Source organism: Podarcis cretensis (assembly GCF_951804945.1).
Source record: "Podarcis cretensis genome assembly, chromosome: 11".
Lineage (NCBI taxonomy): Eukaryota > Metazoa > Chordata > Lepidosauria > Squamata > Lacertidae > Podarcis > Podarcis cretensis.
This window is the reverse complement of record NC_137180.1, coordinates 10,392,062-10,409,625: the sequence shown is the minus strand read 5'-3', so window position 1 is coordinate 10,409,625 and position 17,564 is coordinate 10,392,062. Positions and strand designations below refer to the sequence as shown.

Genomic DNA, 17,564 nt, shown 5'->3' with positions numbered 1-17,564 from the left:
TTAGGCATCTTTTGGTTTAGGCATCTATATAGGTTTAGTCATTTATATGGTACTTCAGCAGAAACATTTTCAAAATACTTTCTTCTACGGTGATCAAGCTAAAGCCAGGAGTTTGAAGATTTTGCTATCATACACACAGTTGTCAGGGCTTAGTATGAGTCAAGGCTTTCAGCTGCTTAGCCCTAGAAAGTCGTCCCCCCCCCCACCGCCACTGCCCCCAATCCTAGGGGTCAATTTTGAGGCATGCCATCAGAATGAAGAATAATTTTATTTACATCTACATGAGGGAGAGTCCCAAAATAACATATTACATTGGCACTTTTCATTTTGGTAAGATTTTAAATTTACATATGCAGTAATAATAGACAGACATGTCCCCAGACCAGAGTAACATGGGCTCCATAAATTCCATGGATGTGTGCTTTATGGCAACGGTCATTTTAGAATAGGGGTGAGGAACCTTTTCCCCTTTGAGGCTTAATTTCCTCTGGGATAATTGATTGAGCACTGCATGCCAGTGGTAGGTGAGGCTGGAGCCAAATTAGGTGGCATCAAGGTCCCAATCTCTCTCTCTCTCTCTCTCTCTCTCTCTGACCATATATATATATTCACAGAGAGAATTACACAACCCTCATTCATTCCCTCTTATTCACACCCCATCCCTACATTCACACAGACAACAGGCACCCCATCCATCCATTATCCACTTACCTCACACTCTTTCTCACACACTTATCCCCCTATTGTGTGCTAATGACCCATGATCCATGGTCCCTACTGGATAACTAAAACACACGAACAAGCAGATTTCGGTTTATGGGCTCAAATAAGCCACAACATTATTGGTTACAGATCTGAGTGGTTTGGCTTAGGCATAGGGTGAAGCCAGGCTATATCTCAACTCCCACCCATCTGCTGGGAGTTCAATTAAGGGTAAAGTAAAAGGTAAAAAAAGTAAAGGATTCCTGGGTGGTTAAGTTCAGTCAAAGGCAACTATGGGGTTGCGGCGCTCATCTCGCTTTCAGGCCGAGGGAGCCAGCATTTGTCCACAGACAGGTTTCCGGGTAACGTGGCCAGCATGACTAAACTGCTACTGGTGCAACAGGACACCATGATGAGTGCCAGAGGACACAAAAACACTGTTTACCTTCACGCTGCAGTGGTACCTATTTATCTACTTGCACTGGTGTGCTTTCGAACTGCTAGGCTGGCAGGAGCTGGGACAGAGCAATGGGAGCTCACCCTGTCACAGGGATTCGAACTGCTGACTTGATTGGCAAGCCCAAGAGGCTCAGTGGTTTAGACCACAGCTCCACCCGTGTCCCAAATAAACAAGCACACAATCACTGATAGGTCCACCCACCACTGAGAGGCACAAAGCAATGAAGATGATGGCTTTCCAGCTGTTGCCATGGCTGTGGGTTTCTTGTGATGTCACAAAAGCACTTGGCAACTGAGTGGATATAAAGGCAAGCCAAGGGGAAAGCCCTTTTCTGTTTCCAGCAGGACACACCTGGCCATGGATGTGACATTCAGCCCTGCCCAGGTTTCTTCCACTTGGAGGAGGCAAAGTGGTGAATGGAAGGAGGCAATCCTCTGGCAGTGGGATGCTAGGGAGCAATAATAAGGCAAGTTTGCTTGCTTGAAGGCTGCTGGTATCTGTGATTAGAAGCTGGCGAATGTCTTATGATGGACCTAACAGTAGCTTCTGGCACAATGGGACACCGTGACAGAAACCAGAGCACATGGAAAGGCCATTTACCTTCCTGCCACAGTGGTACCTATTTATCTACTTGCACTGGCATACTTTCGAACTGCTAGGCTGGCAGGAGCTGGGACGGAGCAATGGGATCTCACCCTGTCGCGGGGATTTGAACCTCTGACCTTCCACTCGGAAGTGCAAGATTCTCAGTGGTTAGACTCCAGCTCCATCCGTGTCCTGACTAAACAAGCACACAATCACTGATAGGTCCACTCGCCACTCAAAGCAATGAAGATGATACCTCCTCAGCTGTGGCCATTGGCTGTGTGTTTCTTGTGATGTCACAAAAGCACTTGGCAACTGAGTGGGTATAAAGGCAGGCCAAGGGGAAGCCCTTTTCTATTTCCAACAGAACACACCTGGCAGTGGATATGACATTTGGCAATGGATGTCACACTCCTACACACTGCAGCCGACACACTAATGTGTCATGACACAGTTTAGAAAGCTTTGCCTTAGGGACTCCACTCTGAATTTGTTCAGCATTTACTCCATAGGCTTTTCTTCTCCTGAAGATGTCCCACAAGGCAGTGCGTATGGATTGTTCCTCAGGGTTTACTCCAAAAGCCTTTCTTATGAATGAGTATAGCTGCAATCAGTGGTGGTTTATGATCAGTTTTCCTTCCCCTAGATGAGCTACCTTCCCAGGTAGTAGTAGTAGTAGTAGTAATAATAATAATAATAATAATAATAATAATAATAATAATAATAATTTATTTATACCTGCCCATCTGGCTGAGTTTCCCCAGCCACTCTGGGTGGTTCCCAACAGAATAATAATAATAATAATAATAATAATAATAATAATAATAATAGATCAAAACAAAATAAAAAAAATTCCTTCCAGTAGCACCTTAAAGACCAACTAGGTTAGTACTTGGTATGAGCTTTCATGTGCATGCACACGAAAGCTCATACCAAGTACTAACCTAGTTGGTCTTTAAGGTGCTACTGGAAGGAATTTTTTTATTTTGTTTTGACTATGGCAGACCAACACGGCTACCTATCTGTAAATAATAGATCAAACATTAAAAACTTCCCTAAATTGGTTGATGTTATGGCTTGGTCTCTCCCACAAACGTGAGATGACTCTGGCTGTTAATTATTTCAGTTTTGTTGCTAAAACAACAAACTAGGATGGAGCTCCTCTACTCATCGTCCTCCCCAGAAGATGGAGTTGCCTGGACTGAGCTCCTCCCCCTTCCCCAGCACAGAAGCCCCCACCTTCTCTTCCGGTATCTTCTTGGCCACTTTTGAGATCCTACAAGATTTGGGAGAGGATGCTTCCTGCATTCCAACGTCTGACTCACTATTGGAGCTCTCACACAGCTGCCTGTTACTCTGGCCCTGTTTTGCTTCTCCCCTTTGTTCAGAGCTCAGATGACAGCTGCTCTCCCCCTCCTCTCTGCCTTCTGCTGCTGACTGTCCTCTCCCTATGCCTGCTTCTTCTCTTCCTGTCAGCATCTGAGCTTCGCTGACAGCTGATGAGCCTCATCTTCCCCTCATTTCAGTACATTCAGTAACCGCCTTCTTGACCACTGGACCCACTAATGGTCTCATCTGCTTAATCTGCTGGAGCCTGTCTTCCCACACAGGGGACGTCCCTAACACACCAAGGGTTTGAGACCCATCAGCTATCCTCTCCTGGTTTAGCCAGCCAGTCAAAGCCATTCCCGGGGTGTGGCCCACTGTTGCACGCTGGCACCTTATAGGAGCCACAGGTGAGAGCTGAGTGTAGGGTAGGGACCAAAGGTCTACCCAGAAGGAGCATGATATTTCCTCCACCAGAGATACTGCTCTTTTCCGAACACTTCAGGCACCAGCATGACCTTTTTTTGTACAATGTAGGCATGAGCGAGGGGATAAATTATCAGCATCTTGTTACAGAAAGGGAATTGACACCCTCAAATAGTTCACTGAAATTCTCCTCTCCACCCAAAGGAGCAGAATTCCCCATCCTTTTGTGGGGAATGAATTGTCTCTTGAAAATGTAGAGGGGGTTTTTTCCCCCTACAGCAATACTAAAGCTTCAGGTTACTAAAGAGACTTGCAGGTCTTATGAAAAGAATCGATATTGAGGCCTTATAGACAGGGAGGAAATGCCCACAGGGCAATACACAGAGACAATTCCAACACATGTGGCTAAATGTAACTGCTGTGCACAGACCGTATATTTATAATGCGTTGAAACCACATTATTTTCCTGAAGGAATCCTGGATACTGTAGTTTACCCCTCAAAGAGCTACAGGTCCCAAAAACCTTAACAAACTATGGATTATTTGGAGGAAGTAATGTGCTGTGTTTTCGTACGGTGTGTCTGCAGCCCAACTCTCTTCATCACACCTGTTCCCATTGCAGAATTCACAAGCCACTGATCAGCTTAAAAAGCTGTATTTCAGCTATGGGAACTGCTTCAGGTGCGAACAGATGTATTGCATGGAATCTCCAATGATACTGCCTAAAATAAAATAGTAACATTACATTTTCAGATGAATAAACAATGAGACTCTCAACCAAGCAGTTGTTTGGTAGATCCTCTCTACCAAACTACAATTTCCACAGTTCCATGTGAAGATGACATGACTATAAAAGTGGCATAAGTCTCCATTTTACTATAAAGCCTTTAGAAGACATCCGAGAGCAGCCTTATATGGGAAAGCTTTTAATGTGCAATGTTTTTTATGTTTTTATATATATTGAAAGCTGCCCAGAGTGGCTGGGGCAACCCATTCTGATGGTCATTGTATAATAATAATAATAATAATTGCATTTGTTTTCACAGTCTGGCTCTATGCAGATTAAGGTGTGCTTAAACCTACTGAAACTTTTTGGAGTAAACATGACTAACTTTGAATGCATTTGGAACCTTTTGGTGCCTCGCAAGACGAATACAGTGGTGCCTCGCAAGACGAAAAGAATCCGTTCCGCGATTCTCTTCGTCTAGCGGTTTTTTCATCTTGCGAAGCAAGCCCATTGACGGCTTAGCGGATTAGCGCTATTAGCGGTTTAGCAGCTTTTAGCGATCAGCTGTTAAGCGGCTTATCAGCAGATCAGCTGATAAGCGGCTTAGCGGCTTAGGAAAAGGGGGGGAAAGGGGAAAAAACCCGCAGGAACTCGCAAGACATTTTCGTCTTGCGAAGCAAGCCCATAGGGAAATTCGTTTTGCGAAGCGCCTCCGAAACGGAAAAACCTTTCGTCTAGCTGGTTTTCCGTCTTGCGAGGCATTCATCTTGCGGGGCACCACTGTACCAAAATCTGATTTTTTTTGACAAATTGTGGGCAAGCTACAGTAAGAGAAATCAAGGAAAGTAATCCACACTGGTAAATGTTGTTTATAATCTCCATGTTTCATCACTCTGCAGCCTCCATTTCCTTGCTGCCTTACTTGTGAAAGACTGAAACATTTGCACCCAACTTCTTAATTTTCAACTCATTCCATGTAACACAAATGAGAGAGAAAGGGAAAGAGCACAGCAGATAAAACTTAACGAATGGAGGAGTCCTGACAACAGCAGCTATGTCCAGAGCCATAGGAATAAATCTCCATTAGTGTCAAGCCACTCGTTTTCACCACTGAGACTCGATTTTAAAAATGAGGGAAATTAATCAGGATTTAGTGTAAACATAAAGTTTAGTAGGAAATCATCTTTCCAGAAATAATACTTTAAGACATTCCATGAGTGGATAAGTTAATGTGAGTAAAAAAAAAACCCAACAACTCAGGACAGAGTGGAAAGGGGGGGGGGACTTAACTTGGATATAATGTGTCCAGCACCGCCTCTGGGGCAGGGGGAGCAGCCACCACCATTCCTGAAGAGATTCTGAGGTGGGGGCAGGCGATCCATGACAGAAGATGAGGGGTCCATCTAGCGCGCCCCCCTCCCCGTGTGTGTGTGTGTGTCTTTGCCTCCCTCGGGGCTCACAATGGCCTACCTACAAAGGAGCGAGGGAGGCATCCGTCTTGTTTAGAAGGTCAGAATCACTGCAATGGTGGGAGGAAAACATGCAGACTGTAGGGAGGGTTTGGGTTTTTCAGCCAACCTACAGAAACCTGAATTTCCTTTGTCAGCAGGTAATCTTTATCAGGTATGGATGGATGGTTAAGTTATGTCAATGGCGACTGTGGGGTGCGGCACTCATCTCACTTTTCAGGCCGAGGGAGCCGGCGTTTGTCCACCGACAGCTTTCTGGGTCATGGGGCCAGCATGACTACACCGCTTATGGCACAAGAGAACACCATGGCGGAAGCCAGAACACATGGAAATGCCATTTACCTTCCCGACACAATGGTACCTATTTATCTAATTGCACTGGTGTGCTAGGTTGACAGAAGCTGGGACAGAGCAACGGGAGCTCAACCCATCATGGGGATTCGAACCACCGACCTACAGATCGGCAAGTCCAAGAGGCTCAGTGATTTAGATCACAGTGCCACCCACATTTACCACACCAGCATAAGGTACATTCTTTCACCTTTGGTGGACGTGTCCAAAGATTAAGGCTTTCTGGGAAATGATCTATAATGAATTGAAAAAGGTATTTAAATATACCTTCCCTAAGAAACCAGAGGCCTTTCTTCTGGGCATGGTCGGCCAATTGGTGCTAAAGAAAGATAGAACCTTTTTTATGTATGCAACAACAGCAGCAAGAATACTCATCGCGAAGTATTGGAAGACACAAGATTTACCCACTCTGGAAGAATGGCAGATGAAGGTGATTGACTATATGGGACTAGCAGAAATGACCGGCAGAATCTGAGACCAGGGAAAAGAGTCGGCGGAAGAAGAGTGGAAGAAATTTAAAGACTATTTACACCGGCAGTGCAAAATTAATGGACATTAGAGGGATGTTGGACAGAAACTAAGTGGTTACCAGCTGTAATGTCCTTCCCATCGAACGTGCTGAGAAATAGATTCTCCAATGGACAGATATCGCTCTTATGTGATTGTAACTGTGGGGCACCAGAATCGTTGCATCACATAATTTTTGACTGTCCTTTTCACTTACCAGCCAGGAGCAAGTTTCTTGCTCAATATCTTAAGGGAACTGCCGATGATACGATTGAAGCCAAACTGAGATATCTACTAATTGATGATGACCCCCAAAGATCACTCATGGTTGCCAGATTCTTGATCAGCGTCCTATCCCTAAAGAAGAGAAACGGACTCCTGTGTGGCTCTGATAATCCCTTTAAACCATGATCTATGTTTTAGGTGATATCACCATTGTTTTAAACCATGATCTATGTTTTAGGTGATATCACCATTGATATCCCTGATTAATTTATGAGCAGAGGGCGATGTATAGGTTACAAATTTATTGTAATGTATGATGGTGGTCTTTGTTTTTATTTTGCTTTGGTTCCTGTTTGTTTTTTGTAAGTTTTAGCGATTTTAAATTTGGAGATTTAAGTATATTATGCTGGTATGCGAAACTGTCGTGTAACGGGCCAATGGCCGTAATAAAGATCAATCCAATCCAGCTGTAATGTAAAGGCTGAGTAATAAGTTATAATAAGTTATAATAAGGATTTGCTGAGTTAAGAATTTGAACTGGAATACAAAAGGGGGAGGTGAGAGGAGGTCTGGGAAATAAGTTGATGGAAATAAGAAATGGAAATTATATTTGTTTTAATTGTTTTTTAATTTTGTATTTTTGTATTTTTGTCATTTTTTGTGTATTTTTGTTTTCTTTGTTTTTTTGTACAAATTTGGAAACTCTAATAAATATTTATAAAAAAAAACCACACCAGCATAAGATAGTTTGATTCTTGTTTGAAAGAATCTTTAAGTTAAATCCCTGACTGTTTATGTCTACCTATAAAAATATGTTCAATTATCAAGAAGTGGGGAATGTAAGAACTTGTAATTTCCCTGATTTGTTAGTGTGAAAAGCATAGAACTAAGTAAAATATGTCTATACTCTGTTTTCAGTTGCATTCCTCAGTGGAGACATTGTCTGTGGTTGTATAAATCTGAAGGCATCTCATATATATTTTATCAGAGTCAAGGATCCTATTAATTCAAAACCAAGGTAATTAAAGTAAGAACATTTTTAGTTCACGTGTATAGCCTCCAACTGGGGTGGGAGGAAGAAAGCAACTGTTTTTCTAAGCTGAATAACTGATCCCATAAATTCATGTGAAGAAACCCATTTTGATGCAATCCAGTGGCTCAACTCAACTCATGGGGTAAATTTACTGATGGTGCTAGAGCTAATGTTGTTGTTGTAACATCCTAAATTCACTAACTGGCCAATTTTCTTCTGGTACCCTAAATAAGTTTGACTCATCTAATGGACACCAATGGGAGATGCTGTTTCCTAGGCAACCAAAACAATTCTGAATTGCTCCTGGCTTATGTAAAATGTCAACAGTTGTGAAGACCTGGAATAATGCCCATGACCTTAAAATGTTTCTGCGTAGAAAACCTATTCCTTCTCAAAGGTCGTTAGACAGTCAATGTTCTCATCCATCCTGCCGTCCTTTCCTCTAAATGGCAGTACGGATTAGCATATTACTGAATTGTTGGCTATCCAATGTGCTCTTGAAAAGGCAGCAGGGGGAAGTAACACATTTTCAATAAGGAACAAGACAGTAGAATTGGGGATTTATATGTTTTCATGTTGGTGCTCTCACTAGCCAAATTCACAACCCTTTTGAGAATGCTGTATTTGAAAATTCAGAATGCTTGCATGGCTGAAAAAAGAAAAAAGGAAAAAGTGGCTAATGAAATGTAATTCACACTTTCCTAAAAATACACTCCAGCTTATTGCATTTGCTTCCAGAAAATATAGATAATCAAATCAAGTATATTCAAGTCGTTCTCTGTGATTACACTTCAAAAATAAGGGACAGCCATGACTAAATGAAAGAGCCAAGACTAAAATTTGTTACTACCTATCAAAACCATCCACAACTGTACAACCCTAAAACAGAAAGGAGCTTATTATAGAAAATGTCACAGATGCTGGCCATTCAAATCTATTTTCAGATTGCCCTGATGTAATTGATTTTATCCATTTTGACCTTTTGGCTATTTTCTATTTTTATGACATATAGCATAATTATGTGGATGGAAATAAACAATTTGCAGCACTATTGTCTGCAGAATGGAAGTGGGAATCAGCTTAGATTGCAACCATTCTGTTAGTTCTGCACAGGGAAGTCCTAATGGAAGCTCAGCTGCAATCAGGACTGTAATCTTCATCTCTACATATTCAGAGTGACTAGCATCAATAAAAGAAAATCTACCAAGGAAAGTAAAAACAATTCAAGAAGAAGAAAAACTGCTTTCAGAAAGCTTTACATTTCAAGTGCACAAGCAACTCATTGATCGTAATGAAAGAAGATTCTTGATGAGTACATTGTATCAGTGATAGGCTACAGAAATGAAATTGCATAAAATTCTTGGGACGCTGTCCAGTTCTACACCTACAGATGTAAACAGAGCAATGGGCCATCCATCCATTGCACATTTCTTTATATTCTTCCTTTTTTCTCAGTGGAAGTTGGAGCATGAGTAATTTGCATTGAGACAAGGATAATGGCTGGATGAAGATCAAACCACATTCAAGATGGCTTGTTTGATGTTTTACTGTGTTCAATATTTTAATTTGCTGGAAGCCACCCAGAGTGGCTGGGGCAACCCTGTCAGATGGGCAGCATATATTATTATTACAGTATTATTATTAAAAAGCAGAGACATCACCTTGCCAACAAAGGTCCATATGTTAAAGCCATGGTTTTCCCAGTAGTGATGTATGGAAGTGAGAACTGGACCGTAAAGAAGGCTGGTCGCCGAAGAATTGATGCTTTTGAATTATGGTGCTGGAGGAGACTCTTGAGGGTCCCATGGACTGCAAGAAGATCAAACCTATCCATTCTTAAAGAAATCAGCCCTGAGTGCTCACTGGAAGGACAGATCCTGAAGCTGAGGCTCCAGTACTTTGGCCACCTCATGAGAAGAGAAGACTCCCTGGAAAAGACCCTGATGTTGGGAAAGATGGAGGGCACAAGGAGAAGGGGACGACAGAGGATGAGATGGTTGGATAGTGTTCTCGAAGCTACCAGCATGAGTTTGACCAAACTGTGGGAGGCAGTGGAAGACAGGAGTGCCTGGCGTTCTCTGGTCCATGGGGTCACAAAGAGTCGGACACGACTAAACGACTAAAGAACAACAACATTCTGCTGTTTTCAGTTGAGAATGGCCACTAAATTGGCCACAAGCACCACTGTCCTGGGAAGAAGAGGAGAAGATAGGCCCTGTTGGAATTCTGCCTTGGTCAGAGGAATGTGCCTACCTCTCCAGGCACCGGCTGAATTCCTTTTGACCTCCCCCTGCGACGCCCAGCAGGTAAACAGACGAGGTCTGTATCGGCGATTCTTCTCAGACTGTGAGAAAAACACACCACTGCTTCTCCCTCCTCCCTGCTCCCCAGGGAGGAGAATCAGACTCAGACAGAAACGTATTTACATGTCTTTATTTCTGTCTTTAGCAGCCATACAGATAAAGATGTCTGCACTCTTTACAACAGCAGAGAGAATCAAAACTCCACCCTTGTACATCCTGTACAGGTCATATAACACACACTGAGCTCACATCCGGTGCTCAATACGGAGAATGGACTACCCCTTTATTGCCATGGTAACAGTCACAAACATCCTGTCTGGCTTTCCAGCCACCAGCAGCTGGCTTAGCTGCTGTTTCTTTCTTCTGCATTGCTTCTTTATAGTAACAGGCCCAACCTGGAACAATCTCAACTTCTGCCAGTACCAGTTCCGATTGAAATTAGAAGAGGCCAAACAAAAGTAATCAATTTTCCTGGATATATGTCTTTGCAGATTTTTAATCTTCTCCCTTTTTTCCTCCCAAGCCTTTTGCTTACAATCGGACCCCTGGGAACTGAGTTCATTTGCTTATTCTTTTATTTTATATCTAATTGCTATAGCTTATTGTATTTTAGTGTTTTGTTGGAAGCTGCCCAGAGTGGCTGGGGAAACCCAGCCAGATGGGCAGGGTATAAATAAATTATTATTATTATTATTATTATTATTATTATTATTATTATTATTACATACCCTGAATCCTTGGAACAGGGTGGCACAAACTGAATGACTATATTTACTTCTATTTTATTTTATTTTAAGATGAATCTGCTTGAATTTTAGCTTCATTGCAACTGGAAATGAGATGAGCGCTGCTTCTTGATGCTGCACAAACCGGTCTTTCTCCAAAATGTCGTCGTTCTCAGTACTTTGCAGAAAGAACAGCCCAGCTGGCCTTTCCTGATTTTATACGTGGCAATAAAGCAGGAGTTACAAATTGTATAGGGTTTTTTATTACAGAAAACAAAATCCTTTTTAAAAAAGTGTTCAATGAATGGCTCATTACATACTGTCAAATCAATACTTCTAAGCCATATCCACTTGCAAGGTTTGACTCAAAAAAACTTTCATTACGCTTTTACCCTTGGCAAAGATATTCTAGCAGACAACAATTTCCTGATTCATCTCTGTTTACATCATACACATGCAGCTTACACAACATGCTATTCTTAAATAAATGAGGACAGGAGCAATGAAGCTATACGGAATGTTATTATACGGTAATAGAAAAAGCCGGAAAGAAGATGCTGTGCTCTAAGTGTGGGCTCTTTGTCATTATAACAGTCATAGTTTGCTTCCACCCATAAGCACCCATCAACAGGTCAGTCCTTTGTATCACGTTGAAAGAAAGAAGATGCTTTAAACATGAGATTGGCGATAGAATTCCTGACAACAGCATTGGTCTGGCGCTGGAATTATTTTTACCCAAATATCAAAACTTGAAGCTTTATTTATTTATTTATTTAGAATATTTATATACCAATTTTCAGCAAAGGGTTCCCAAAGCAGATTGTGTTGTACCAACGGGCTTACATGTACGCTTAAATAATGTAAAGGTAGAAGAACACACAAATATTTAGAAATGAACTGAAACACAGCCATCCTTCAAATTTCACACTTATTTGAATTTCATGACACAGTTCTTTGACCAATCAATGCTTATTTTTTTAAAAAAAAAAAACTACATATATTAGGGGCAAGTGTACAGAAAAATGAAAATAACAGTGAAGATAACATACAAAATGCATTATATTAGGATTATATTCTCAGAAATCTGTAGATTAGTCAAAGCTGCATGAAAAAAATGTTTTATTAGGATAAATTGTCAATAAAATTTTGGAGAAAAAAATGTATTATTTTTTTAAATGAAACATTAACACATTGCTGCAGGAATGTGGGGAACTGAATTTAGGATTGGAAAACTTAAAAAATGGAACCAAAAGTGGCAGTTCCTTCCATCCTTATTGATGACCTCATTGATTGATTGATTGATTGATTGATTGCATTTATATCCCACCCTTTTCTCCAAGAAGCTCAAGGTAGCATACAGAGTCCTCTTCAATAAATCCCAACCATCTTCTGTGTCAGGTTATGCTGAGCATCAGTGACTGGCTCAAGGTCACCCAGTGAGCTTCATGGCCAAGTGGGAATTTGAACCCTGGTCTCTTCCAGGTCATAGTCCAACACTCTAACCCCTGTACAACATTATCACATGTTGTCAGTTGCCAAAATCTTCAGGAGTTTTACATGAATCTAAATAACTCAGTGCACATATGTGGCATGGTATGGAAGGTGTCACGTAATAATTGCTAAAACTGGATGGTGATAAGCTGAAAGCCAGCTATAAAGCCAATATTTCTCTTTTCTTTTCAGCCCTCGTTTATTAGCTTTATATCAAGGAAATTGTCGGTGCTTTGTATTCTCCACAGGTCACAATGAATTGCACAACGAATTAGTAACCAGGATATGTTGGGAACAGTTAAAATAGCCCAGATTCAAATGAGAACTACTGTCTGAAAAGTGACTGGTGAGAAGCAGTTAGGGGTGGTCTATACAGCATGTGAAATATCAAGTGATGGCTAAATTGCCTCAAAAAAGGGCTGCAGAATTGGTTATAAACAGGCTAGAGATGACAGAGATCAATGGAGGACATTTTAAAGAAGCTTCAGAAAGCTCGCAATATACTATATGGACAGTTATTTTGAGAAATTGTGGCACCAAACACCACCGTATAGCAAACGTCCTGAGATAAAACTCATATACTGAAATAGGAACTTCTTAATTTGCTCAATAAAGGCAACTTAAAACCTGGTGGATAGTTGTTTTACGTGGTTAGACTTTGTTGCAGGTGGCCTACAACATTTCGCAGTGTCGATGCAGGGAGCAGGTGAACTGTGAGGAGAATATTTGGTTTCTCGGGCCCTGAAAAGACAACTCTTGTTCCACAAGATATTCTCGCCCAAATATTATTTCTTTTGGCAGAAATAGCAGCATTAAGGTCATAATTTTCCGTGGGGGGGGGGGAAAGAATTTTAGTACATCTTCTCTGTGGTGTTTTCTCACTCAAAATGCCCCCGACTTTGTGGTATGTGTAGGGACAAATAGCAGCTCAGGGTGCAGTGGGGAAATTACCCGATGAGTGAAATAGGGCAATGGGCCAAAAGTACCCTCCCCATATCCCATTGTTCTAGATAGCGATGGTTGTTTCTTTTTAAAAAATAAAATAAAAGCAAAGCCCAACAGAGACAAGCACATCTATTTCAGGGTCTCAGGTAAGATGCTTTCCATGAGTTTCATAGGTAGTTTAAATGAGTTATCGTTTAATCCCTTCTTCATATCTCCAAATCAAGAGTTGACCCATTTGATTTACATGGGCTTACCCTATTGGCTTAGTGAAACAGTTACTACAGTTCATTCCATATGGTTTTCCCATTGTGTCCCATAGCCTATGAATTAAAAAGGCAATGCCTTTAATCAAGCACCCAATACTCTTCAGTTATCAGCCTGGGGCCATCTCATATCCTATTCTAGGCATGTGGTTGGTGCTGTGGTTTAAACCGCTGAGCCTCTTGGGCTTGCCGATCAGAAGCTCAGCAGTTTGAATCCCCGTGACGGAGTGAGCTCCTGTTGCTCTGTCCCAGCTCCTGAAAAACTAGCAGTTCGAAAGCATGCCAGTGCAAGTAGATAAATAGGTACCGCTGCAGCGGGGAGGTAAATGGCATTTCCATGGGCTATGGTTTCTGTCACAGTGTTCTGTTGCACCAGAAGCGCTTTAGTCATGCCAGCCACATGACCCGGAAAGCTGTCTGTGGACAAACGCTGGCTCCCTCGGCCTGAAAGCGAGATGAGTGTCGCAGCCCCATAGTCATCTTTGACTAAACTTAACCATCCAGGGGTCCTTTACCTTTACCTTTTAACATATCCTATTACTTGTTAAATCTGTCATCTCCTCTACTGTCTCTGTGTTTCCCGCTTTCCCTGTCTTTCCCCATCATGTTATTGTCTCCTTTGCTTTCCCAGCTTATGTAATTTAAATGTTGAATACAAATCGTTACTTAGCACCAACTTCTTACAAGTAAGCACACCTGAGGAAGAAGGAGGAGGAGGAGGAGGAGGAGGAGGAGGAGGAGGAGGAGGAGAAGCCACTCTGGGCCAGCAAAATATTAAAATACAATGGCCTGCCTTTGCTTCATTCTCTGACCCCTCTACCTCCTTTTGTGACTCTTCTTCCAAAATTTAGCCATACTTAGAGGGGAGGCCCACTGCAAATGATGTGTTGCTTTTTTAGTCACAACTAATTTAGGTCCCAGGGACGCAGGTGGCGCTGTGGGTTAAAGCCTCAGCGCCTAGGACTTGCCGATCGAAAGGTCGGCGGTTCGAATCCCTGCGGCGGGGTGCGCTCCCGCTGCTCGGTCCCAGCGCCTGCCAACCTAGCAGTTCGAAAGCACCTCCGGGTGCAAGTAGATAAATAGGGACCGCTTACCAGCGGGAAGGTAAACAGCGTTTCCGTGTGCGGCTCTGGCTCGCCAGAGCAGCGATGTCACGCTGGCCACGTGACCCGGAAGTGTCTCCGGACAGCGCTGGCCCCTGGCCTCTTAAGTGAGATGGGCGCACAACCCCAGAGTCTGTCAAGACTGGCCCGTACGGGCAGGGGTACCTTTACCTTTACCTAATTTAGGTCCCATTGATTTCAATGGGCCTGTTATAAGTATAAGTCTGCACCTAGCCCTCCAATGTTAACTGTTTATTAAAGAATTAATGGCAATACAGCATTGATAATCTCACACATCTTGGGTTGAAGGGAGGGATTCTGATGTGCGTACATTACTTCCATAGAGTCTTGAGCCTAGGGAGCTCTCATTATATAAATCAAACACCCACCCAGAAACACCACTGAAACAATGTGTAATAAATGTCACCTTCACAATCAGTTTCTGGAGTTGGATTTCAACATTCTGGGCTCATGTTAGCCTCAGAAGTAGACTATTTTTTTCTCGAGAATTGAGATGATGGATCTGTTTGTTACCTGCTATTCAACCTGAAGTCCCATCACAACCACTTAAAGAACAGCCTCAAACCAAATTAACGGGATTTAAAAATTCATTTGCACCAGAATTCTTCCCTCGTCCACCACTGTTAGTGCCTTGCCCTTAAAATACGCTGACTTTACTTATTGTTCAAAATTCGAATGTGTCCTACTGCCTTTTGAGTTTATTAGCTGGTAATTCCCAGAAGGAATGAAATTACTTGTTTAGTAGTCTGAGACAAGCAGTTTTCAAGGGCAGAAACATCCATCACAAATTAAGCAACTCTGTTCATAATTTATGAAGTAATAGTCGTTTCCTAGATATACAACTGGAAGATAAATCACCTGTTCTTAGGAAGCCAGGGACACTTGTAATCTTGATTGTTTAAACATTTGTGGAGCTGTTCCAGTGTCACAATCACTTGCCTAAAGGTGAGCCACGGGTGGCATATTTAATGGTACATTGAAGAAACAGTTCTCACAAAAACAATAACCAGCTACTAAACACCTTGTATCTTTCCAATAGGAGAGAGCTCTTTTAAAAGCAATAAAATGTGTGTGTGTTAAATTAATGAAATGAAAGGATAATGGTCTCCTAGTGCTATAAAGCTTATTGTCAGTGGGGAAGCATTGATCCAAAGTTGAAGATAAGGAAACTTTTGTGTTCCCTCTGGCCAAAGATTCGCAGTGTAGTTGTGATGGCAGTGTTGTTGAATGTTGATCTGTTAAAACAGTGCTTTTTTCTAAAAAAAAAATGTTTAGGGGTACTCTCATTTTCCTACTCATATTGAAATACTGCCCCTCAATGAGGCCAAACTTAGATTCACAAAATGTTTAGACGTATGCGTCCCCCCAGAAAAAAACACCAGTGTGTTAAAGAAACGTTGCCATAACGGTCGGGATGGGGGAATCTGTCAATTCTGTTTTCCACCTTTTTTTCTAGTCTTAAATTCAGTTTGCTGCACTTCCACATCAACCTACATGTATTTTTAAAAGAAAAAGTCCTCATGAAAATTTGTCAACATATTAGTGTTCATTTCTCCTATTGTACATACCTTGCAAAATGGAAAAGGAAGTATGATTCATATTCCTACATTATTTTCACTGGTACATGGATTTTTATGTACACACCCCCCTAATATACATCCATTTTAGTATGCCTCTGTATTCTTTCTTATTTTGTTTCCTCCTAAGAGTTCACTTTGTTGATTGGAGAGCTACATCACAAAATTCAAATCAGTGTGGATTTTGAAAGATAGCTGATATTGTTTCAGGCAGTGTGACCATATGAAAAGCCCTGCCAGATTTGACCAAAGTGGAGGAAGAATATAGCCAGTATGGCTATTAGCCATTGATAGCCTTATTCCCCATGAAATTGTCTAATAATTTTATATATCTATATAGTTCCAATCAAAATTATTCAAATTTGGTTTCTTATCAACATTTACAGATTTACAGCTGCTTACAATGAGCAAATCAAACAAAAGCAATTGAAATAGCTCAGCGCAATAGATCCTTCAAGTGGTTCCCCCAAATTCAGCTGTAATGGCAACTTATGTTGTCTTCTCCAGTCTTACTATTATTCAACCCCTTCATGGCAAGCATCTTAGTAGAGCAGCCTTTTGCTGCCATGACCTGCTTCAAACGAGATACATAACCAGACAGCAAATTCCGGCAGTGTTCCTCAGGAATCATACCCCATTCCTCATGAACAGTGGCCTTCAGTTCAGTAACATTCTGGGGTTTTCATGCTGCAACCACCCTCTTCAAATCCCACCAGAGATTTTTTATGGGGTTCAAGTCAGTTGACTGTGATGGCCACTGTAGAACCTTCCAGGACTACTTCTGCAACCAAGCCTTGCTGGAATTTGAGGTATGTTTGAGATCCTTGTTCTGTTGGAAGGTCCATTGAAGATCCAAATTAAAAAGCCCCATGCATTACATTGTTTCCTCATAAGAGAATTAGTTCAACCCTCTGATCACTTTGGTTGCCCTTTTCTGAAGCTTTTCTAGGTCTACATTATAGAAGGAAAGATAGAAGATAATGATTAATAATAATTTATTATTTATACACCGCCCATTTGGCCAGGTTCCCCTAGCCACTCTGGGTGGCTTCCAACAGAATATTAAAATACAGTAGTCCATACATTAAAAGCTTCCCTAAACAGGGCTGCCTTCAGATGTCTTCTAAAAGTCTGGTAGTTGTTTTTCTCTTTGACATCTGGTGGGAGGGCATTCCACAGGGTGGGTGCCACTACCGAGAAGGCCCTCTGTCTGGTTCTCTGTAACTTGGCTTCTCACAGTGAGGGAACCACCAGAAGGCCCTCGGTGCTGGACCTCAGTATCTGGGTAGAACGATGGAGGTGGAGACGCTCCTTCAGGTATTATG

At 41.9% G+C, this 17,564-nt stretch overlaps 1 long non-coding RNA gene across 1 annotated transcript; it reads left to right on the top strand.

The window, feature by feature from the left end:
* Window positions 1–2,122: 2,122 nt before the first annotated feature.
* LOC307227080 lies at window positions 2,123–5,319 on the top strand. Its single transcript, XR_013843787.1, has 2 exons — window positions 2,123–2,410; window positions 5,126–5,319. It is a non-coding gene; the product is annotated as an uncharacterized lncRNA (long non-coding RNA).
* Window positions 5,320–17,564: the final 12,245 nt, after the last annotated feature.